The following is a 23,788-nucleotide window of genomic DNA, read 5'->3' on the forward strand; positions in this document are numbered from 1 at the left end:
ATGGAGTAACACGTGACTTCATAAGTAGAAGTTGTAAAAATGCCAGGGCTGTCACTAACTTGGAAATTAAACACTTTTCTCCTACATGTGTCTTAAAAAAAGTAATGCTCAGGTTGTGGGCATTGTATGATAATTTTGTTGGTTAATAGTGTAAATGATTTTTTAAGTCTTTAAGGAAATCAGTGATGATAGTAAACAAATCATTCAATATTTTTCTTGCAGCTATAGTTGTTTCTTCTTTTATTCAATATCTATTTTCCCAAAAAGGTGCTTGTAGGTCAAGTCTTATTTTAAATGTTCAGGGTGCTCACCAATGGAATGCCCAATGAATCCTTCTGAGGCTACCCGCATGCCGATATATTTATATACCAACTTCATTGTTTTATAGGTTTCTATTTAAATTTTATCCTTCCTTTAGAGCACAATACACTTGTAATTTATACTATTTTTAAAATATTTTGAGTGTCCAGAAATGGATTATTGACATTAAACATTCATGCTCTATTTAAAAGTCAACTCCATGTCATATTCTTTGAGAAGGTCACTAATGAATAAGACTAAGTCTGGGACTCCATGAACCGAGATGAGAAAGATCCAGCATTTTCTTTTGTCAGTCATGACCTCAGTCTTTATAGGAGCAAATATTTCTGATGAATCCAGTTGAAGAGATGAAATGTGAATGCTATGAACCTAAGAGGCAAGGAGTTTGGATGGGGGCAATTGAATCATTCTCTTCTTGTAGGGCAAGTGTTCGCTCCAGGAAAATGAATACAAGCTATTATAGGACAATGTATAGTTTAAGGGAGACTCAGTAGACAGGCTCTTTAATTTTACGTAGGAGGTGGATGGTTCTCTTTTCTATGACTCTGTTTTCTATGATCACTTTTGCTGAATTTCTTATGTGTCTACCTTATAGCTTCCAGTCGCATAGGCACACCTAGGAAACCAATGAGTGAGATGTCACAGTGGGCTCCAACTCTTCAGCCTGTGGTTGCAGTGTTCTTGGACCTCTTTGCTCTGTCTTGCCCTCCGGCCTTCCTCCAATGTGTCTGTAGTTTCCAGTTTTCCTCTTCACCTTGATGGCAAGTTGAAGTTCCAGTGCTCTCTCTGGGACACCCGTGGCTCTTCCAGCCCCAGACGGTTTCTGTGACCTTGCTCACCAGGCAAGTTCCCCACCTGACAACTATGTAGGCTCCTTTGCAGGAGATCAGTTGATTTCAATATACTGTGAAGACCAAAGGCCAGCATTAGGAAACTCCTAGGACTATGTAAACCAGTGATTATGAAAACCAAAAAGTTGTCCTCTTCCCGGATGCAAAGCAACAGAGCATGTGTGACCGAAGCCAAGAGCACACACTGCTCAGGTATTTAGGTTGTGAGTCAGTCAGACCTGAGCTGGATTCCACTCTCCCCTGTGTGTTTATGTGGTCTGGGCATTAGCCGTACAGTAGGTGTGATGGCTGGACATATCAGAGGGTTATTGTGAGGATCAAGTAGACTAATGCCTGCGAAGCACATACTTGACATGTAAGCAGGGGACTTCGTTCTCACGTAGTGAGAATGGTGTCATCCAACCCATTCTACCGCAGAGAGAAGATGGCCTGATAGCGGCCTTTTTGAGAGGCATCATAAATTAGAGGTTATGAGCATAACCCCTTGCCTGGGTGGCTCCGGGGGTTAAAGCTTCTGCCTTCGGCTCAGGTCATGATCTCAGGCTCCTGGGATCAAGCCCCGCATCAGGCTCTCTGCTCAGCGGAGAGCCTGCTTCCCTTCCTCTCTCTCTGCCTGCCTCTCTGCCTACTTGTGATCTCTGTCTGTCAAATAAATAAATAAAATCTTAAAAAAAAAAAAAAAGCATAACTCCTGGGGTCTCATCTCCTGGATTCAAATCCCAATGCTCATTACTTTGTTCATCTCTTAGTGTTAACTCAACTTCTATACATCTTGGTGTCCTCTTCTGTAAAATGGGGAGAATGAAAAAGGAGGAGGAGGAGAAGAATATCTAGTTCTTGGGTTGTTGTGAGGTGTAAATGATTTAGAGCATATAAAGTCAAGGGACATATGCCTCCCAATGTGATGCATTGAGAGAGGGAGCATTTCTTCTGTGAGACTCTCAATAAAAAAACATACAAACTAAAGTTCATCAGGAAGAAACAGTAAACAACCCTAAACTAAGGAATGCTCCAAAAAATAACTTCTTTGTACTCTTCAAGAAGGTGAATGTCAGAGCACCTGGGTGGCTCAATCAGTTAAGAGTCTGACTTTGGCTCAGGTCATGATCTCCAGGTCCTGGGATCCAACTCCAAGGTGAGCTCCTTACTCAGTGGGGAGTGCGCTTCTTCTCCTGTCCCTGCTCCTCCTCCTGTTCATGTGCTCTCTTTCTTCACTCACTCTCTCTCAGATAAATAAACGAAATCTTAAAAAAAAAAAAAAAAAAAGAAAAAAAAGAAAAGGCAAGTATTATGAAAGACAGACAAAGGTCCAGATTGAAGGAGAAGACAGAGACATGATAACTAATGCAATGTGGGATCCCAGATTGTTTTTACCAGTGGTAGTACTAAATCTGATTCAGGTCTGGAGGTTAGGTAACAGTGTTATAACTTTGTTAAATTTTTGAGTTTGGAAATTGTACTTCAGTTACGTGGGAGAATGCTCTTGTTTTTAGGAAATGCTCACTGAAGTATTTAGGAGTAAAGAAGAATTTTGAAAGTATGTAAAGTCCTTAGAACAATGCCTGGCACTTAGCAGGACATGAGTGTTCCCTGTTATTTGCTAACTGAATTTTTTCCGGTGCCGAATTCCATTTAGTATCAAACAGTGTTATTGTGGCCTTCATTAACAATGTTGCAGGAAACTGGCTAATCTCACTGCTATTTTCTTTTCCTGTTTATCCGCCTTTGGTTTTAGATCTTATGCAGTCCCAGAAAATGCAGAAGAACTACAAGGAGTTTCCTTTGCAGACTTAACATCTCTCCATTCTTGTTGCCCGCTCTGTGGAAATTGGCTTAGGAATGGCCTCACGACCCAAATCAAGCTAATCACTCCAATCCCAGTTAAGCTTGGGTTTAACTATTGGTAAAGAGCCATTCTCTGCTGACCTCACTAAGTTGTGGGACCCAAGCCTCAAACTGCTGGGGGGAGCTTTTGCTACCACATCGGACATGGTAAATGGTTAACAATCTAAGGTTAGACAGAACAGAACCATGAGTTGGAAATACAAAGAAATGATGCCCTTATTTGAGCATCTGAGCCCAGCTATGCTTTCAAGAATCTGTGCTTTTTGTTATGTGAACCAGGGTGTGTTCTTGAATCCGTTGGGGTTAAGATCCTTCTCTTGCCCAGACGAGGATCCAGAATGACATGGGGCCTGTGTGTCTTGTGTTACTATTGATTCCATGGCTCCCATGTGACTGATCCTGGATGGCGGGCCCCAATGCCTTGGGTAGCTAGTACTTGGAATGCTTGCATGGGTGACATTTCTTGCTTTTGAGTGGGTCAGAGGTCCGGCTGTGTTCCTACAGGCCCTGCAGAGAATCCTCTGGTTGACTGCTCTTGTCCTACTTCTCTCTCTGGATGTCTACTTTTTCTAATTGCCGACAGCAAAACAGTTGCTGTGCGTAAACCTTTTTTCATTTGTTCCGTCCAGGACCATGGTTCATCTGCTTCCTTTTCCTTACAAAAACTCTGCTTTGGGGATTAGAAGGGTTTACTCCTGGCTTGAAATTTATTTTGCTTCAGGGCATTTTGTTTTGTTTTTATTTATTTGTTTTTAAAGATTTTTATTATACTTATTTGTCAGAGAGAGTGAGAGAGAGAGATTGAGCAAGCAGGGGGAGTGGCAGGCAGAGGGAGAGGGAGGCAGAAGGAGAAGCAGGCTTCCTGCTGAGCAAGGACCGGATGCAGGACTCGATCCAATGACCCTGGGATCAAGACCTGAGAGGAAGGCAGATGCTTATTTGATCAAGCAAACCAGGTGTCCCAGCCTCAGGGCATTTTAAATAACACTACAGATCAGTAGTAGATACTCTCTGTTTTGTTTAAATTTAGCTGAAAACCCAGAGGCCTGTGAGGCTCCAAAAGGATGAGATTCGTAGAAGTGCTTCATGAACTTGGGGGGAGGAAAAAGGAAAGAGAGTCTCAGCATGAAGGCCTGAGGTTCAGAATTTAACATCTATGATCAGGGATGGCCCAGACCAAAGTTGTCAAACAATTAAGTGTCTTTGGAGCCCAACCCTTTCCGAGTTCAGTGGCTCAGCTCTCCCCTCCCTCTGTTCCCTCCAGGTGTTTTCTTGCCCATCAATCCTCTGACACTGACTGGTCCTCTTATCATTTTCAAGTGGGTCCGCCCCCCCCCCCCCCCCCCGCACCACCCCAACCCCGCCACTTACCTTGACTGCTGGAAATGACATTCCTCATCCCTGGGCCAAACTGCCCACCTCCTGAGTCCCCAGTGTCTTAGTGGCCATTATTCCTGGTCGCCAAGCTAGAACAGATAGGCATTTCAGAGGTTTCAGATCATGTCACCCTTCCACATGAAGTGCCCATGCCCCACTGCCTCCCCCAATCTGGCCTCAGTTTCCACCATTTATAGTCCTCTGCCCCTGCAGGCCTGGGCTCCAGCCAGATGGGACTTCCTCTCTTCCTCACACCAGTCTCTGATCGTGGCTTCACATTTTTTACTTCTGTGACCTTTGTCACACAATTTCCTTTTTTGGCATACTTTTATCCCTATCTTTTCCTGTCAGTTCTCTCCATAACTCAAGGGCACCTGGACCCTATTCTACTGCTCAGTAAGGATATTCTCTTTGATTTTTTTTTTCCTTAAGATTTTATATATTGGCAGGACGGTCGGGGGGAGGGTGGAGAGCACGAGCACACAAGCAGGGGAAGCAAGCAGAGGGAGAGGGAGAAGTAGGCTCCCGCCTGATGTGGGACTCCATCCCAGGACCCTGAGATCATGACCCAAGCCAAAGGTAGATGCTTAACTGAGTGAGCCACCCAGGCCACCTTCAGTAAGGTTATCCTTGAGACCCCTTGAACTAACCCATTCCCTAGTCTATGGCTTGTCATTGCATTTGTCACATTCTAGCTTGTGGGATGGTCATTCATTTCATGTTTCAAGTTCCCCACTAGAATTTTCTCTAAGGGTCCAGGTTTGTCTTACTTCTATTTGCAGAGCAATGCAGTGAAGTGGGTATGATCATGGGCTCTGGAGCCGGGTTGCCTGGGTTTGAGGTCTGGTTCATCCACTGTATGACCTTGGGTATTATACTTAACATTTCTGGTTTCTATTTTCTGAGTAAATGGGAATAATAACAGCCCTTGCCCCATTGGATTGTGAGGATTAAATGAAATAATATATCTAGAGAAACAGAATAATGTGCTGCAGAGCATAGCTATTCCCAGGGTTAGCTACCATCATCATCATCATCATCATCATCATCATCATCATCATTGTCTTACTCTCATTCATTCAACGAAACACTCACAGTGTGCAGACACTGTTCTAAGCAGTGGGTTACAGTGATGGGCCAGGTTGGGTCTCTTCCCTTGTGAGGTACCTGTTGGGAGAAGCGAGAAAAGATGCAAGCAGATGAGTGGACAAATAGATGGTCTAAATTCAGATAGTGATAAAGCAGAGAAGTGATAAGTGAAAAGATGACATGATAGAGTATTGGAGGCTATGGGATGTATTTTTGATCACTGTTAAATGGTACAACTGTAGATGTCTTGCATAGTCTCAATGTTCAGAAATGTTTGGGAAACATGAATAGATGAATAAACACTGAATTATAGTATTTCCCAGGGGCTGTGTTTATTCTCATCAATACTGGAATCTTGAGAAGCTCTTATGATTCAATGGATTATAGGCATGACAGAAGATGGGTGGGAGAAGGATACTCTGAGACAAGGGCCTGTTCTCTGTCTCCCTCCTTCCCTTTCATACACTCTGGTTCCCGGGATCTCAGGTCAAGTCTCGTTTCTGATGAGATGATCCTTAAGTTCAGCTCTTTGGTTCTGGCTGTGTCACAGCTCCATCCAACTGGCTTAGGTCTCACCAGTTGGAAAGCAAAGGGGTAAGGTGCTGCTTTCTGAGCTGTGGAAGGAGCATGGCCAGAAAGGTACCCTTCTTATTTATTTACTCAGTTCCACAGAGCGTGGTAAGGATGTGTTCCTGAAAATAAGAACCAACTTTATGCAGAATGGATAGAACCAGCCCCCTTCCTCCACTGTGTAGCATACCTGGAAGGTTTTCTCCCCTAAAAATCACCTTCATGGAATCTTAAGAGCTTATCTTTTTAGGGCATTCATGACAGTTTTTATAACTCAGATGCCTTTGGGAGAGATCACACTTTCAATTGCAGGCAGCTGAGTTTCTCAGTTTCTAAGCAGAGAGCAGAGAGCTGAGGGAAACAGACACAGGGCAGAGCATTTTGATATAGGAAGAATGTATCAAGAGTATGAAATGCGCTGGGAGCATTGGTGGCATCTCAGAGAGGGAACACCAGACAGAACTCCCAGGGGTGAAGGAGGTCAAGGCCAGGAAAGAGCAAGTGTATGGGTAAGGACGAGATAAAGAAGGCAAGGTTAGTCTGTGTCACATCTGGCTTAAGGCTGCTCATGCTGCTCATGCAAGGCCTGAGGCCCCTGTGTTCAGAAGCTCTGTGTGAGCCTGGTCCTGACACTGAAAACAATTTTATGTCCTTTACCCTTCTGAAGTAGTTCCTCACGCAGTGGGAAAACCATATTTAATTATGAGTCCTGATGACACATTACCTATCCCAAACTGTCATCCAGTCCATTCTGGGTGTAGCAAAGCTAATTTCAGCTGGTATTCTTAGTATGGCCATACAGGGTGTTAAAATGCTGAAATATTTGGATTGCTGACATTTCTGGGGAGGATGGCAGAGTAGGAGGGCCCTAAACTTCTTTCATACCATGGATACAACTAGATAACTACATACAGCTAGATAACTTCCAATCCAAGTAAACAACCTAGAAAACAACCCAAAGACTGGCAGAACAGACTCTCCACAGCTCAGTGTATAGAAGAGCCTGGAACAAAGAGGGTAGGAAGGATAGAGATCCAGCTGGGAGCAAAATGGATCCTTATAACAAGCACCCAGGTATAGAGAACACACTTAGAGAAGACAAATCCCCTTAACATTTGGCTTTGAAAACCAGAAGGGCATAATTTCATGGATTCTCAAAATCTGTGGGGCTCAACACCCAGAACTTCAAAAATCAGCAGGCCCTGCTTTGGGGGAGATGGAAGAAGAAAGGAAACTGAGTCCTTGCTTTTAAAGGAGACAATACAACAAATAGCCCCACAGAGATACAGCATAGAAGTAGCAGTTTGACAAACACCTGGGCTATATGGGAGGGAGAACTTGTTTACTAATCTCAGAGCATGTACTTGGAGGGGCAGGGATCATCGGAAGACTTCTCCAGGGATGAAGGAGCTGGCTGGCAACATTTCCCTCCCCTCTGCACAGCCAAGATACATGGACAGCTGCAGGAACCAGTGTAGGGCCAACACTTGCTACCTAACTTGCTAACATGCACCCCCCACACCTTTGTTCTCCTGAAGATGTGCCCCTCCACCCAGGCTGTGGCTCCAGGTCCTCTCCCATAGCAAACCCTCACAAACTTGCTAATGCTGCAAGCCCTCCCTTCTGCATTTTCTGTGGACTTGTCATCTTCAATAGTTCTTGTCTGGAGCAGTCCAAAGTGGTTTCACAATCCTGGCAGTGTGCAAACAGACCTGACAGGGGTCAGCACCATTCCAAAGTGACTCCTACCCCAGGAAGAGGGGAAGGTAACCACACACACACACCAGTCTGATTGCAGCAATGGGCTGGGGGCAGATATCGGCTCTGACTGCAGGTCTGGTATATCAGCAAAAATTTTTCAGGGTCTAACACAAGGAAAGCATCCTGCAGTTCAGTGCTACTTCATCTTTGATAAACACATGGTCTGACTCAACTCAAGCCAAAGGTAGCCCCAGACTGGCCCACTAACACCACAGGGACCAAACCTTGCCCAGAATAGGCAAAGAGAGCCATTGCAAATGAATGGACTAAAGGCAAAAGCAATTCAGTTACAGCAGTAGGGTGCAAGAAACACAAAGGAGACACACTTCAAGTGCCAAGTTCTGATGAACAGATCAGAGGGCACCACAGGAACTCTTCCTCATAAAGTCACTACTCTTAATAGCCGCGGATGTAGCTGACCTTCCTAACACATGAACCAGACACAGAGATTTAGACAAAATGAAGAGAGAGAGGATATGTCCCAAATGAAAGACCAGGACAAAATCACAGCAAGAGAGTTAAATGAGAAGGAGATAAGTAATATGCCTGATAGAGGATTTAAAGTAATGATCATAAAGATACTCACTGGACTTGAGAAAAGAGTGGAGGTTTCATTGCGACCCTTAACATAGAGACAGAAAACATAGTAAAGGACCAATCAGAGATTAAGAACTCAATAACTGAAATGAAAAATATGATAGATAGAATAGATAGTAGACTAGAAGAAGCAGAAGAATGGATAAGTGACATGGAAGACAGAGTAAAGAAAAGCAAGCTGGGCAGGTGGAAAAAAATAATGCAAAGTGAAAACAGACTTATGGAACTCACTGACACTATCACACATAATAACATTCACATTATAGGGACCCAGAAGGAGAAGAGAGAGAAAAGGGGGTGGAAAATTTATCTGAAGAAATGATCATTGAGAACTTCCTGAATCTGGGGAAAATAACAGACATCCAGATCCAGAAGGCACAGAGAGCCCTCAACAAAATCAACCCAAGGAGGCCACACCAAGACACACAGTAATCAAAATGGCAAAAAGTAATGACAACTGAAATAAGTCAAGCAGAGAGAGTCAATTATCATATGGTTTCACTTATTTGTGGAGCATAACAAATAACATGGAGGACATGGGGAGATGGAGAAGAGAAGGGAGTTGAGGGAAATTGGAAGGGGAGGTGAACCATGAGAGACTATGGACTCTGAAAAACAACCTGAGGGTATTGAAGGGGCAAGGGGTGGGAGGTTGGGAAACAAGGTGGTTGGTATTAGGGAAGGCACGTACTGCATGGAGCACTGGGTGTGGTGCAAAAACAATGAATACTGTTAAGCTGAAAAGAAATAAAACTAAACTAAAATATAAAAAAATAAAGTAATGGGGAAATAATCAAAGTATTTTAACATAAAAATATAATTCTACAGATCAGAACTTATAAACGGATATTCAATATCTTAAAAAAAAAGTAATGACAAAGAAAGAGTTTTAAAAGCAGTGGGAGAAAAAAAGATGGTTATGTATAAGGGAAACTTCATAAGTCTATCAGGTGATTTTTCAGCAGAAACTTTACAGACAAAAGGGAGTGGCATGATTCAAAGTGTTAGAAGGAAGAAAATCTGCAGCCAAGAATACTCTATCCGGCAAGGCTATCATAAGAATAGAAGGAGAGATAAAGAGCTTCCCAGACAAACAAAAGTTAAAGGAATCCATGACCTCTAAACCAGCCCTACAAGAAATGTTAAAGGAGACTCTGAGTGGAAAGGAAAGACCATGAACAGGACTAAGAAAAATGAGAGGCACACAAGCAGTAAAATTCAGTGTACCTACAAAAAACAGTCAATGAATTCACAAAATAAAAGGATGTAAATTATGACACCATATACCTAAAATGTGAGGGTTGGGGGGAGAGGAATAAGAAATGGGTTCAAATTTAAGTGACCATCAACTTAATATAAACTGCTATATACATAAGATGCTATATAGAAACCTAATGGTAACCACAAATCAAAATCCAGTAATAGGTATGCAAAAAATAAAGAGAAGGTCATCCAAGTATTTCACTAAAGAAAGTTAGCAAGCTGAGAGAAGATAGCAAAAGAAGAAAGGAACAGAGAAGGGGTGTCTGTGTGGCTTGGTTGATAAAGTGTCTACCTTCAGCTCAGGCTATGATCCCAGGGTTCTGTGATAGAGCCCCTCATCATGCACCCTGCTCTGCCCCTTCCTATCCCCAGCCCCACTTGCTCACTCTCTCTTTCAGGTAAATAGATAATTAAATGAAATCTTTAAAAAAAAAAAGAGAGAGAAAAGAAAAGAGAATAACTACAAAAATAACCATAAAATAGATATTAAAAAATGGCAACAAGTACATACCTAGTAATAATTGCTTTGAATGTAAATGGACTAAACACTTCAATCAAAAAGACATAGGATGACAGAGTGGGTTAAAAAAACAAGACTCATCTATATGCTGCCTACAAGAGACTCATTTCAGACCTAGAGACACATGTAGATTGAAAATGAAGGGATGGAAAAGCATCTATCATGCAAATGGATGTGAAAAGAAAGCCAGGGTAGTAATATTTATATTGGACAAAATAGACTTTTAAAAAAAACTGCAACAAGAAACAAAAAAGGACAGTATATAATCAAAAAGGGAACAGTCCACCAATAAGATACAATGATTATAAATATTTAGCACCCAACATGGGAGCATCAAAATAAATAAAGCAGCAAAACAAAACAAAAAACTATAAAGGAAGTAACCAATAGTAATATAATAACAGTAGGAGACTTTAACACCCCACTTACATTTACAGATAGATCATCCAAATGGAGAGTCAACAAGGAAACTGTGCTTTGAATAACACATTGGACTAGATGGATCTAACTAATATATTCAAAATATTCCATCCTAAAGCAGCAGAATGCACATTCACACATTCTTCTCAAGGACACATGAAGCATTATCCAGAGTAGATCACATATTAAGCCATAAAACCAGTCTCAAAAAATAAAAAAAAAATCAAAGTCATAATTTTCCAACCACAATGCTATGAAATTAGAAATCAACCACAAGAAAAAAAATCTGGAAAAAACCACACAAGTACATGGAGATTAAATAACATGTTACTAAACAATGAATGGTCAACCAAGAAATCAAAGAAGAAATAAAAAAATACATGGAGACAAAAGAAAATGAAAACACAGTGGTCTAAAGTCTTTGGGATGCAGCAAAAGGTATTCTAAGAAGGAAATTTATAGCAATAGAGGCCTATCTCAAGAAATAAGAAAAATCTCAAATAAAAACCTAACCTTATACCTAAAGGAGCTAGAAAAAGAACAAAACCCAAAACCAGTAGAAGGAAGGAAATCATAAAGATTAGAGCAGAAATAAACAAAACAGAAACTAAAAACAAAAACAAAACAAACAAAAAAAATCTCAAAACAAACAAACAAACAAACCAGTAGAACAGATAGATCAACCCAGGAGCTGATTCTTTGAAAAGATCAATGAAATTGATAAACCTTCAACTAGACTCCTTTAAAAACAGAGAGAGAAAGAGAGCAGACTCAAACAAAATCAGGAATAACAGAGAAGTAACAATCAACACCACAGAAATACAAAGAGTAAAATGAGAATATTATGAAATATATATAACAACAAATTGGACAACCTGAAGAAATAGATAAATTCCTGGAAACATACAACCTCCCAAGACTAAATTGGGAAGAAACAGAAAATATGAACAGACTGATTATCAGCAATGAAATTGAATCAGTAATCAAAATACTCCCAAAAAACAAAAGTCCAGGACCAGATGGTCTCACAAGTGAATTCTACCAAACATCTGAAGAAGAGTTAATACCTTTTCTTCTCAAACTACCCCCAAAAAATAAAAGAGGAAAGTTTCTAAATTCATTCTGAGTCCAGCATTACCCTGAAACAAAACCAGATGAAGACACTTCAAAAAAAAAAGAGAACTATAGGTCATCTCTGATGAATAGAGATGCAAAAATCCTAAAAAAAAAATTAGCAAAATGGATTTAGGATCTAAATGTGAAAACTGAAAAAATAAAATTCCTAAAAGAGAGCATAGGGAGAAATTTCTCTGACATCGGATGTGGCAACATTTTTCGAGATCTGTCTCCTGAGGTGAGGAAAATGGAAGTAAAAATAAACTATTGTGACTACATTAAAAGAAAATCTGCAGAGCAAAGGAATCAACCAGCAAAACTAAACAACAACCTACTGAATGGGAGAAAATATTTGCCAATGACATATTCAATAAAGGGTTAGTATTCAAAACATATAAAGAACTTGCACAACTCAACACCAAAAAACCCCAAATAATCCAATGAAAAGTGGGCAGAAGACATGAACAGATATTTCTCCAAAGAAAGCATTCAGATGGCCAACAGACACATGAAGCAATGCTCAGTGTCCCTCATCACCAGGGAAATGCAAATAAAAACTACAATGAGGAAAAAAAAACAACAACTACAATGAGCTATCACTTCACACCTGTCAGAATGGCTAAAATCAAAAACACAAGAAACAACAAGTGTTGGCCAAGATGTGGAGAAAAAGGAACACTTGTGTACTGTTGTTGGGAATGCAAACTGGTGCAGCCACTGTAGAAAACAGTATGGAGTTTCCTCAAAAAGTTAAAAAGAGAACTACCTTATGATCCAGTAATTGTGCTACTGGGTATTTACCGAAAGAATGTGAAATACTAATTCAAAGGTATACATGCTCCCCATGTATTGCAGCATTATTTACAATAGCAAAATTATGAAAGCAACCCATCAACTGATGGAAGAATAAAGAATATACATATGTATATATGTATGCGTGTGTGTGTAATGGAATATAACTCAGCCATCAAAATGACATCTTGCCATTTGCAACAACACAGATGGATCTAGAGAGCATAACGCAAAGCAAAGTAAGCCAGTCAGAAATGATTTCACTCATATGTGGAATTTAAGACACAAAACAAACAAAATAAAAAAGAGAGAAACCAAAAAAACAGACTCTTAACTATAGAGAATAGATTGATGGCTACCAGAGGGAAGATAGTGGGGGGATGGGTGAAATAGGTGAAGGGGATTAAGAATACGCTTAACATGATGAATATTGAGTAATGTAAAGAATTGTTGAGGGTGCCTGGGTGTCTCAGTGGGTTAAGCCTCTGCCTTCAGCTCAGGTCATGATCTCAGGGCCCTGGGATCAAGCCCCTCATCAGGCTCTCTGCTCAGCGGGGAGCCTATTTCCTCCCTGCCTCTCTGCCTACCTATGATCTCTCTCTGTCAAATAAGTAAATAAAATCTTAAAAAAAAATTGTTAAATCACTGTATTGCACACCTGAAACTGATATAACACTGTATGTTAAATGTGTGTAATTCAAATTAAATAATTTTTAAAATGTTGACACATTTCTATCATGGTTGGTAAATAGGAAAACAACTGCTTCCTGGCAAATACCCTTGTTTTACAAATATGAAATGCTTTGATGCCTATGAATGCTGCACAAGTTAGCTATTATTCTGTACTATGCATTGAAACATTTAAATGTATCGAGTTAAACCATTTGCTACAAATCCACAATTTTTGTTATGTCTCAATGATGGGATAAAGTCTTTGTGCTGGGCTAGACAGGGCATTGGAGACCCCATGAGACCCCATGCTGACACACTTCACCCCACAAAAGTCCAGATGCCTGCATGCCTCAGTCTCCCATTTCCCTTTGTGAGGAGAAACAGGAAGAGGGAAGACAAAGGGAATGCCATAATAACTAAGCCCACAAGCTCTCCTCCGCACCCACTCCATTCAGAACCAAGCAGAGCCTTAGTCCTGCAGAGACCTGTAGCAGTAGTTCAGTGAGCAGATGCTAAGTGGTTTCTCCCAGATCTGGTGGCCCTGGAGTATCTCAGTGAGTGGAAGAATAAAGCCATCAAAGGAATTAACCCAAGGTAGAGGGCACTAGGACTGATTTCTCAGGGTCTGAGTGAGGACCAGGGCTTGGGAGTTGGGGGGAGTAGGTTGCATGGCAGAGCCTTGGTAACAGGTGGCAGAGCCTACAGGGTGGTGGCACCTGTAATGGCAGCAGAAAATTGGCCAGCATGACTCAAGAACTTCCTAATATCTAGGGCTTTTGGGAACAAAATTCTAAAGTCTTTGAGTGATTTCAGGATGACATAAAATAATGGCTGTAGATATAATTCATTTTTAAAAGACAAAGGAAAAAGGTGCCTGGGTGGCTCAGTGTGTTAAGCCTCTGCCTTCAGCTCAGGTCCTGATCTGCCTTCCGCTCAGCAGGGAAGCTGCTTCCCCACCCCCCCGCCTGCCTCTTTGCCTACTTGTGATCTCTCGCTCTTTCTGTGTCAAATAAATAAATAAATAAATAAAATGTTTAAAAAAACAACAACAGCAAAGGAAACAGTCAACAAAACAAAGAGGCAACCCACGGAATGGGAGAAGACATTTGCCAATGACAGTACAGACAAAAGGTTGACATCCAGGATCTATAAAGAACTTCTCAAACTCAACACACACCAAACAGATAATCATATAAAAAAATGGGCAGAAGATATGAACAGACACTTCTCCAAGGAAGACATACAAATGGCTATCAAACACATGAAAAAATGTTTATCATCACTAGCCATTAGGGAGATTCAAATTAAAACCACATTGAGATACCACCTTACACCAGTTAGAATGGCCCAAATTAGCAAGACAGGAAACAACATGTGTTGGAGAGGATGTGGAGAAAGGGGAACCCTCTTTCACTGTTGGTGGGACTGCAAGTTGGTGCAGCCACTTTGGAGAACAGTGTGGAGATTCCTCAAGAAATTAAAAATAGAGCTTCCATATGACCTTGCAATTGCACTACTGGGTATTTACCCCAAAGATACAGATGTAGTTAAAAGAAGGGCCATCTGTACCCCAATGTTTATAGCACCAATGGCCACGGTTGCCAAACTGTGGGAAGAACCAAGATGCTCTTCAAGGGATGAATGGATAAGGAAGATGTGGTCCATATACACCATGGAGTATTTTGCCTCCATCAGAAAGGATGAATACCCAACTTTTGTGGCAACATGGATGGGACTGGATGAGATTATGCTGAGTGAAATAAGTCAAGCAGAGAGAGTCAATTATCATATGGTTTCACTTATTTGTGGAGCATAACAAATAACATGGAGGACATGGGGAGATGGAGAGGAGAAGGGAGTTGAGGGAAATTGGAAGGGGAGGTGAACCATGAGAGACTATGGACTCTGAAAAACAACCTGAGGGTTTTGAAGGGGCGGGGGGGTGGGAGGTTGGGGGAGCCAGGTGGTGGGTATTAAGGAGGGCACGTATTGCATGGAGCACTGGGTGTGGTGCAAAAACAATGAATACTGTTACGCTGAAAAGAAATAAAAACCAACAAACCAACCAAACAAACAAAAACAAAAGGGAAAGGAAAAAATACTAAAATTCTCTTTTTTCCTTTTACTAACCCCTTGAGGGCTTGTTTTATTTCCTCTCAATGCCTTTTAGAGAACAGGATCTCCTTGTTGAACAAAGACTCCTACTCTGGGAACTGATAGGTGTTGGTTTATAATCCACTGGGTTAGCTTCACCACTGGGTTGATGAACTGGCCTTTCCTCCACTCTTGCTGTGAACATTCATTGATGTCATTCATTTCAATATGTGGGTGGTTGAAACAAGTATCACCCCCCCCCTTCTTCTTGGACTCTATCTGCTGGTGGGGGTGGAGTGGTAGGGAGATGACCATGTAGGGGTCATCTCTGATTTCCAGTCATCTATACTCGGAAGGCCAACAGGGCCACTTTTCCTCAACCCTTTCTCCTCCTCTGTGCACTGACCTCTTCTTGACCATCCTTGGGGCCCACCCATATATTTTCTCAGAGGCCTTAATTGAAAACTCATTCCAGGCTCAACAGTTTGAACAGTTAAGGGACCACTGTTGGGGGTGTTGGCATTTTGAAAGTTTTAACTTGTCAGAGAATCTGAGGCTTGAACAGGATGTTGGAGATTATCTAAGCCAGGGGTCAGCAAATTGGGCCAAATCTACTTTGACACCCAGGTTTGGAAAATTAAGTTTTATTGGAATACAAGGCCCATGCATTTATACATTTTTTTTTTTTTTTTGTGCTACAAAATGGCAACAGTGGTAGATTTGAGCAGTTGTGACAGGGAACATGTGACTCCCAAAGCCAAAGATATTGATTATTTACTCCTTTACAGAGAAAGCTTGCCAAGACCTGACCCAACTGAGCCCTGTTTACCTCCCTTACATGTGACCGATTCTTGAACATCTTCTATGACAGCTCACTTCCTAATACTCACCAGTTCCTTAATTCTAGAAAGTTCCTTCTTATGTTAAACTGCAGTAGCTTTCTTGATTTTCCTTTTTCTACTACTTCACTAGAAAACAAAAAAGTCAGATAACCCCAAAGAGCTAATTTTTTTTTTTTTAGATTTTTAAAAATTTTTATTTATTTGACAGAGAGAGATCACAAGTAGGCAGAGAGGCAGGCAGAGAGAGAGGAGGAAGCAGCCTCCCCGCTGAGCAGAGAGCCCGATTCAGGACTCGATTCCAGGACCCTGAGATCATGACCCGAGCCGAAGGCAGCAGCTTAACCCACTGAGCCACCCAGGTGCCCCCAAAGAGCTAATTTTTAATGGTAGAATTATAAACACCTTTACAGATAGATGAAAGTGAGAAAAAAAGGGGCTTTAGAAGTAATTATCTTTCAAACTGCATGACATAGGTATTTGCCTTTTTTCTGCCCACTTGCAAGATCTACCCTTGAAAATTTGGGGATTCAGTCTTATAGGTTGAGTCAAATCAGTTTTTGGAGGTGGAAATAAAAACACAAGCTGCCCAGTTACATTTGAATTTCAGATAAACAATGAACACTTTTTTTTAACTGTAATTTTGCCTCAAATATTTCATGGGATATGCATACCCCAAATAATTATTTGCTTTTTAACTGAAATTCAAATTTAACAGAGCATCTTGTGTTATTATTTAGTAAATCTGGCAACTCCATCCCCGAGTCCCATGCTTTCTCCCCTCCTGAAACTGAATTGAGTGCCTATGACCTGTATTCCCGGAGTGACTTGTACATCCATCTCCACCCACCCCTTACTGAACTGTAAACTCTTTGAGGGCAGAGATTATGGCCAGTTCCCCACAGAATCCCCAGTGCCTTAGACAAGGTCAGACGTGTGGTAGACTTCAGTGTCTGCCAAATGATTCATGCCTAATTCCTGTTCCTTCCTCTCTCTCCACACCCTGCCCCAGGTAGGCAGCCACCCCGAGATCCAACTGAAAACCCAAGTATCTCTAACCTGAACCCCCAGATCTTGGTGTTGGAGAGGGAATACAGTAGTCCTGGTGTCAAGCTGGTGTCCCCGATGGATCTTCAGAACCAGGGGGAGCCAGGGCGGGCGGGAGGGGCGAGATGAAGAGCCAAGACCAGGAAGAGTAGGAAGGAAATAGGAAGCAGCAGGAGGTTGATCTGCATGCAATCTGCAGAAGTTGTATCCCGGCCAAGGTGATTTCATTCCCTCCCTGGTGCACTTCTGTGATTGGGTGGAGCTGTTTTAGGGGACTGGCACTTGGTGGGCATGTCAAATTTTGCCTGAGGTTGGAAAAGGCAGAAATATCCCTATGAGGCTTTTTGTCCCTCCAGGCTTTGTGGAAACACTGGAAGACCTTGTGTAGGTCTTGAATGTAGCAAATCTCTTTGGTATCCATATATATGGATATATATATACACACACATATATATATTATGGATATATATTATATTAATATATAATTTATCATATAAATTATATTAAAGAAATAGAATTTATTATATAATTTATATATATTATATATATATTTATATATGAATATATATATATATATATATATTTTTTTTTTTAAGTAGATGCCACACCAACTGTGGAGCCCAGCACAGGACTTGAATTCATGACCCTGAGTCATGATCCTGAGATCAAGACCTGAGGTGAGATTGAGAGTTGGACACTTAACAGACTGAGCCACCAGGAACCCTGGTATCCATATTGGAAATGAGTAAATATGTGAAAATAGATATTCATCTCTTTAGGGTTATTTTAATAAGAGCCAAGGAAAGCAAACAATACTAGCTGACCTAAGATAAAATCTAATAATTGACAGTATTTTGAAAGTTAATTTCATTACCATTATAAAGTTAGTAGAATGTGTTTCACATTTATACCTCATAGAATATGGCTGTGGGGTAAGTATTGTTTTCAAAGAAGATTTTTGTGTGTGCATTAGATTTCTTTGTTTAAGGTGTAAAAATGGATGAAGGCCCTTAGTCACATTTATACTAACGTAAAGTTATCAGGAAATCACGTGTTTTCAAAGCTTGTCAGCTGTTGGTCTTAAAACAATCAGTAAGACCAGATGAATTTAAATTTCATTACGTCACATCATATTAATCAAATTTAAACATAACAATACTGAAGACAGTTTAAAAGAAAAAAACAAAACATAAGTTGCTTTTGCTTAGTTTGTAAAAGATCTTTTTCAGAGATTTCTCTGGATTTCTTACTGCAGCCACCCAGGTCAGACAGAGCAGAAGCAAGAGCCCTAATTTAAGAACAAGGTTCTTTTGAGAGGTTCAGACTAGGTCACTGGCGTTCAAAGAACAACGCCAAACAGAGCTTTTCTTTCTTTTTCTTTTCTAAAAATATTTTATTTATTTAGTTGTCAGAGGAAGAGTGAGAGAGAAAGCACAAACTAGGGGAGCAGCAGACAGAGGGAGAAGCAAGCTCCCCACTGAGCAAGGAGCCCAATGTGGGACTCAATTCCAGGACCCTGAGATCATAACCTGAGCTGAAGGCAGAGGCTTAACAGACTGAGCCACCCAGGTGTCTCCCAAACAGAACTTTTCTGACATTTCTAGACATTGCTAAAGTCTGGCAAAGAGAATAATTGATGTTCTGACCCCTGTATCTCTTTTCGATTCAGTTAAATTATGGTGTAGACCCACCATAAGAAAAGCCCCAGCCTGGGTCCCAGAGGTAATGACATACTGAAAGGCTTTGGGCTCTCAAGGAGTTGATAACTAGTTAATGGAGATTAGTGGGAGTACCCGACAGGCTCCGGGAGGTTCTTTGATTTCTTGCACTCCTCCCACAGCTCCCACTGCTCCCTATCAAATCTATCAGCAATTACCCTAAATCTGTCTACCGCTCTTTCTTCACCAACAGCATCTTGTTCCAAGACATAGACATCTTGCCTGGACATGGGCAGGGGCTGCCAATGGTTCTCTCAGTTCTATTCTGGGTCCATGGAGGAAGCTGAATAAGGTTTCCTAAAGACATCAGGTCCTGTTCTTTGGAATCTGCACGTGTTACCTTATTTGGGAAAAAGGTCTTTGCAGATATGATGAACTCAAGAATACTGAGAGGAGAGATGATCCTGGATTATCAGGGCGGGTGCTAAATGCAGCCAAAAGTTTCCTTGCAAGAAAGAGGCAGAGGGAGCTTTTGCACATGCAGAAGAGAAGAAGGCAATGCGAAGACAGAGGCAGAGGTTGTAAGTGACACAGCCATAAGCTAAGGAATGCCAACGCCCACCAGAAGCTGCAAAGGCAGCTGATTTTTGGCCCAGCGCTACTGATTTCCTTCTTCTGGCCTCCAGAGCCATGAGAAAATAAATTACTATTTGTGATAAAAAAACAAATAGATAAAAATACATTAAAGTTTGTGGTCATTTATAATAGCAGCCTCAGGAAATTAACTTAGCCCCTTCAATCTCTTTTCTACACAGAAGTCAGACAGAACTTTTGAAGTTGCAAATCAGACCATGCCAATCTCTTGCTTAAAACCTATTCATGAATTATCATAAGATAATTATCACAATTATCACAAGTAAAATGAGTCCAAAGTCCCAGGGAGATATTTGTTGGACCACTGGGAAATCTGAATACGGACTGGATGTTAGATGATACTATGCAATTATTGCTAATTTTTTTTAATGTAGTAATGTTAATTGTGGTTATGCAGCAGAAGTTCTCTAGCATTGGGTGATGCATGCTGAAGTATTTAAGGGTGAAGTATCCTGCAAGTTACTTTCAAGCAGTTCTGAAAAAAGCATATATTTTTGGAGTAGCCGGGTTGGGTGGCCCTAGCTCAGAGTGTGTCAGTCAGCTGTTGCTTGGGGCTGCGGTGGGAAGAAGGTGTTCTGAGGCTGGCAAGTTGCTGCTGGCAACTTGCTGGCTGTTCCTCTCCATGTGGGTCTGTCCGTGAGACTGTTGGAGTGTCCTTACAATATGGTGGCTAGTTTCCCTCAAAGCAAATCCAAGGACAAAGACAGAAACTGCAGTATATTTATGACCTACCCTTAGAAGTCATGAACCAACCATCACTTCTGTATTCTATTGTTCATACAAGCCAGCCCCAGGTCACTGTGGGAGAGGCTTATTCATTGGTTAAGATTCATTGAGGTTAAGATCACTAGGATCCATATTGGATGTTGGCTACCAAACTGGGGGGAAAAAAAATCAAACTTAATTAAATTCTAGCTAAACTTACTCTAGCTTATAAAGATCTGACTCTTCTCCCGCATATTTTCAAATAACTCTTCTCCTTATCTGTTCTGTTGTAGGACATTGATCTTTCAGTTCCTTGAAATTGCCAAATATATTCATGCCTCAGGGCCTTTGCACTACATGTGTCCTTTCATCAGCTGTGTTCTTTCTCCTCATTACATAGCTGAAGTTGGTCGAATCTCAGCTTAAATGTCACCTCCTCAGAGAGGTCCTGTGTTACAGACTGCATGTTTATTTCTCCCCCAAATCATATGTTGAACCTATTTTTCTAGTGTGCTGGTATTTGGAGGTGGCAGACTCCGGGAAATGATTAGGTTTTGAGAACAAAGCCCTCGTGAATGGGAATGGTATCTTCATGAAAGAGACCACGGAGAGCTTCTTTATGCCTTCTGCCATGTAAGGACACAGAAAGAAGATGGCTTTCCATCCAGGAATCTGGCTCTCACCAGACAATGAATGAGCTGGATGGAACCTTGATCTTGGACTTCTCAGCTCCAGAACTGTGAGCAATAATTTTTTGTTGTTTATAAGCCCCCACAGCTTATAGATAGATAGATAGATAGATAGATAGATAGATAGATAGTATAACAACATATACTAGCTTGAATGGACTGAGACATTCTCCCTCACCATTCATTCTGAAGTGGTTACCAAGTCCCTTGCTTTGGCTCCACCTCTTTTTAATTCTCTACTTGGCAGTTATTTGATATATTTTATATGTATTTGTTGTTGTGCTTATCATTTATGTTTCCCACTTATCATATAAATTCTGTGAACACTTTTCTGTGTTGATTATCCTTGGATCCCCAGTGCCTAAAATGCAGACTGAAACATGTTGACACTTGGTGAAAACTTTTTGAATGGCAACCAAGGGGAGAAGTAAGTGCTCTAGCAGTAGTTTTAAAGTGTTGTGGGAGCCCAGAGGAGAGGACGTTTTCCAGCCTCATAACCTTGACGTGTTGTCAGGTAATTGCTTCCTGAGCTGTCCTATGGATGAGCCTGATGAACAACCCTTATGTGCTCTGCGACATGGTCCAATAAAACAGTCTTCTGACAGAGCCTAAAGGCATACCAGTCTACCTGTCAACAATCATTCTTTCCTTTTTTAAACAAAATTTGAAACCGTCTAAAACCCACCTCGGCTCCCCTGCTGTCAGGCACAGCTGTATCCTTCACAGCCTCGCTGTGTGCTCATGACCCCTCATTTCTCTTGTGCACCGCCCCTTCCCCACAGCTCATTGCCACTCACGGCCTCTGAGTGGTCAGGGATGCGGGGCAGAAGTTTCTTATGCTTTTCAGCCCACAAATATGCCTCTATTACGGGAATGTCAGCTGAATTCCTAAATCCTGATATGCCTCTGGAAGTTCTGGAGAGGAGCCCTTCTATAGTCTGCCTGTGGGTCCACATCTTATCCGTCTGACCTTACCCACGTTTTGTCCCTGAGGTATTTCCTCTTGCTCCAGCACACCAAGATGTGTAGATGTCTATTGTTTTTTTGCTAGACTCTGTAGGGAGCTCTGACAAGAGACCCTTGGGCTTAAAGTGGATCTGTGGATGACAGAATTGCATCACCCAGGAGCTTGTTGGAACTGGAGCTTCAAAGACCTCCTGCATCAGAATCTGCATTGGAACTCAATCCCCAGCCAATTCACGCAAGCATAACAGTATCAGAAGCACTGATGTAAAATTACCTTGGCGTTGTCTTCATCGGGTGTAAAGGAGCTGAGGCAGGTAGACTATCTGCCAGTCACTAGTTAGGGGCTGCTGCGGGGAGGTGAATTCTTTCCAGGGTGACTGGTTTACCAAATGCACAGGCAGGTGAATCTGGGCCTGAGGGTGGTGCTGGCTGTTGGGAGGGAAAGCGTACAACCAGTGGGAATGGAAAAGGGACCCTAGGGGGTGTGGGCAGAGTGTGGATTCTGCCCACCGCACCTTTCATGTGGGCAGATTGGATCCAATTTTATCATTCTCTGTTTTAGTCGCTGTTGCCCATAGTAACCTCCTTTTAGAGGAAGTGAAAACACTTGAAACCAAACCAAACATTCTCCCAGCTTGCATCCAGGTTGCCCGCTGAAAACAAGTGTGACCAGGTTAGAGGGGCAGGGAGAGACAGTCTTAGCCAAGCTGATTTCTTTCTCAAAAAAGTGAGTAGTTTTATTAAGAGTTTTTACAAAGCTGGTGATGTGTGGATATTTGTAGGTGTTTAATTGTGTTTTGGAAAATAGAGGATGTACATTTTTGAGGAAGTGAATGTACTTGGCTTTCCTTCCTCTTTACAGGACTCTCCCTACATTAAAAAAAAAAAAAGTTCCTGAATATATATACATATATATATTTTTTAATTTTTATTTTTTTTGTAGGGAGAGGATGGATTAGGATAATGTAGCTTATTTTTAATTGGATTTATTGGGGTATAATTTACACATAGTAAAAAAAAGTCCTATAGTTGTTTGAGGGTTTTTTCATTTTTTGTTTTGTTTTGTTTTGATTTTTGTTTTTGTTTTTTGTTTTTTTTTTTAAAGATTTTATTTATTTATTTGACAGAGAGAAATTACAAGTACACTGAGAGGCAGGCAGAGAGAGAGAGAGAAGGAAGCAGGCTCCCTGCTGAGCAGAGAGCCCGATGCGGGACTCGATCCCAGGACCCTGAGATCATGACCTGAGCCGAAGGCAGCGGCTTAACCCACTGAGCCACCCAGGCGCCCTGTTTTTTGTTTTTTGTTGTTTGTTTTTGAGAGAGGGAGGGAGAGAATCTTTTTTCTTTTTAAAGATTTTATTTATTTATTTATTTGACAGACAGAGATCACAAGCAGGCAGAGAGGCAGGCAGAGATAGAGAGAAGAGGAAGCAGGCTTACTGCTGAGCAGAGAGCCCGATGTGGGGCTCCATCCCAGGACCCCGGGATCATCACCTGAGCCAAAGGCAGAGGCTTTAACCCACTGAGCCACCCAGAGGTCCAGCGAGAAAGAATCTTAAGCAGGCTCCATGTGCCACACAGAGCCTAACGTGGGGCTCAATCTAACAACCTGGGATCATGACCTGAGCTAAAATCAAGAGTTGGAGGCTTAACCAACAGAGCCACCCAGGCACCACTGTTCTTTGAGTTTCAACAAATGTTTACCGTTGTATCATTCAGGACAGAACCATTCCATCAAAACAAAAAAGTTCCCTTCTGCCCCACTGTAGCTGTCCCTTTTCCACTAACTCTTGGCAACCACTGATCTGATTTCTGTCTCTACAGTTTTGGATTTTCCAGAATAGCATGTAAAAATGAATTATGCATTTGGTATCTTTTTTTGTGTTTGGTTTCTTTCCCTTGGCATAATGCTTTTGAGGTTTACCCATATTTTGTGTCAGTG

The 23,788-nt window shown here is 41.5% G+C and overlaps 1 long non-coding RNA gene across 1 annotated transcript; it reads right to left on the minus strand.

The window, feature by feature from the left end:
- Positions 1-304: 304 nt before the first annotated feature.
- Positions 305-22,369, minus strand: LOC116597410. Its single transcript, XR_004288591.1, has 4 exons — positions 22,121-22,369; positions 5,490-5,561; positions 4,389-4,483; positions 305-1,225 (listed from the first exon to the last, which is right to left on the minus strand). It is a non-coding gene; the product is annotated as an uncharacterized LOC116597410 (long non-coding RNA).
- Positions 22,370-23,788: the final 1,419 nt, after the last annotated feature.

This window comes from Mustela erminea, chromosome 8 (assembly GCF_009829155.1).
Source record: "Mustela erminea isolate mMusErm1 chromosome 8, mMusErm1.Pri, whole genome shotgun sequence".
Taxonomy (NCBI): domain Eukaryota; kingdom Metazoa; phylum Chordata; class Mammalia; order Carnivora; family Mustelidae; genus Mustela; species Mustela erminea.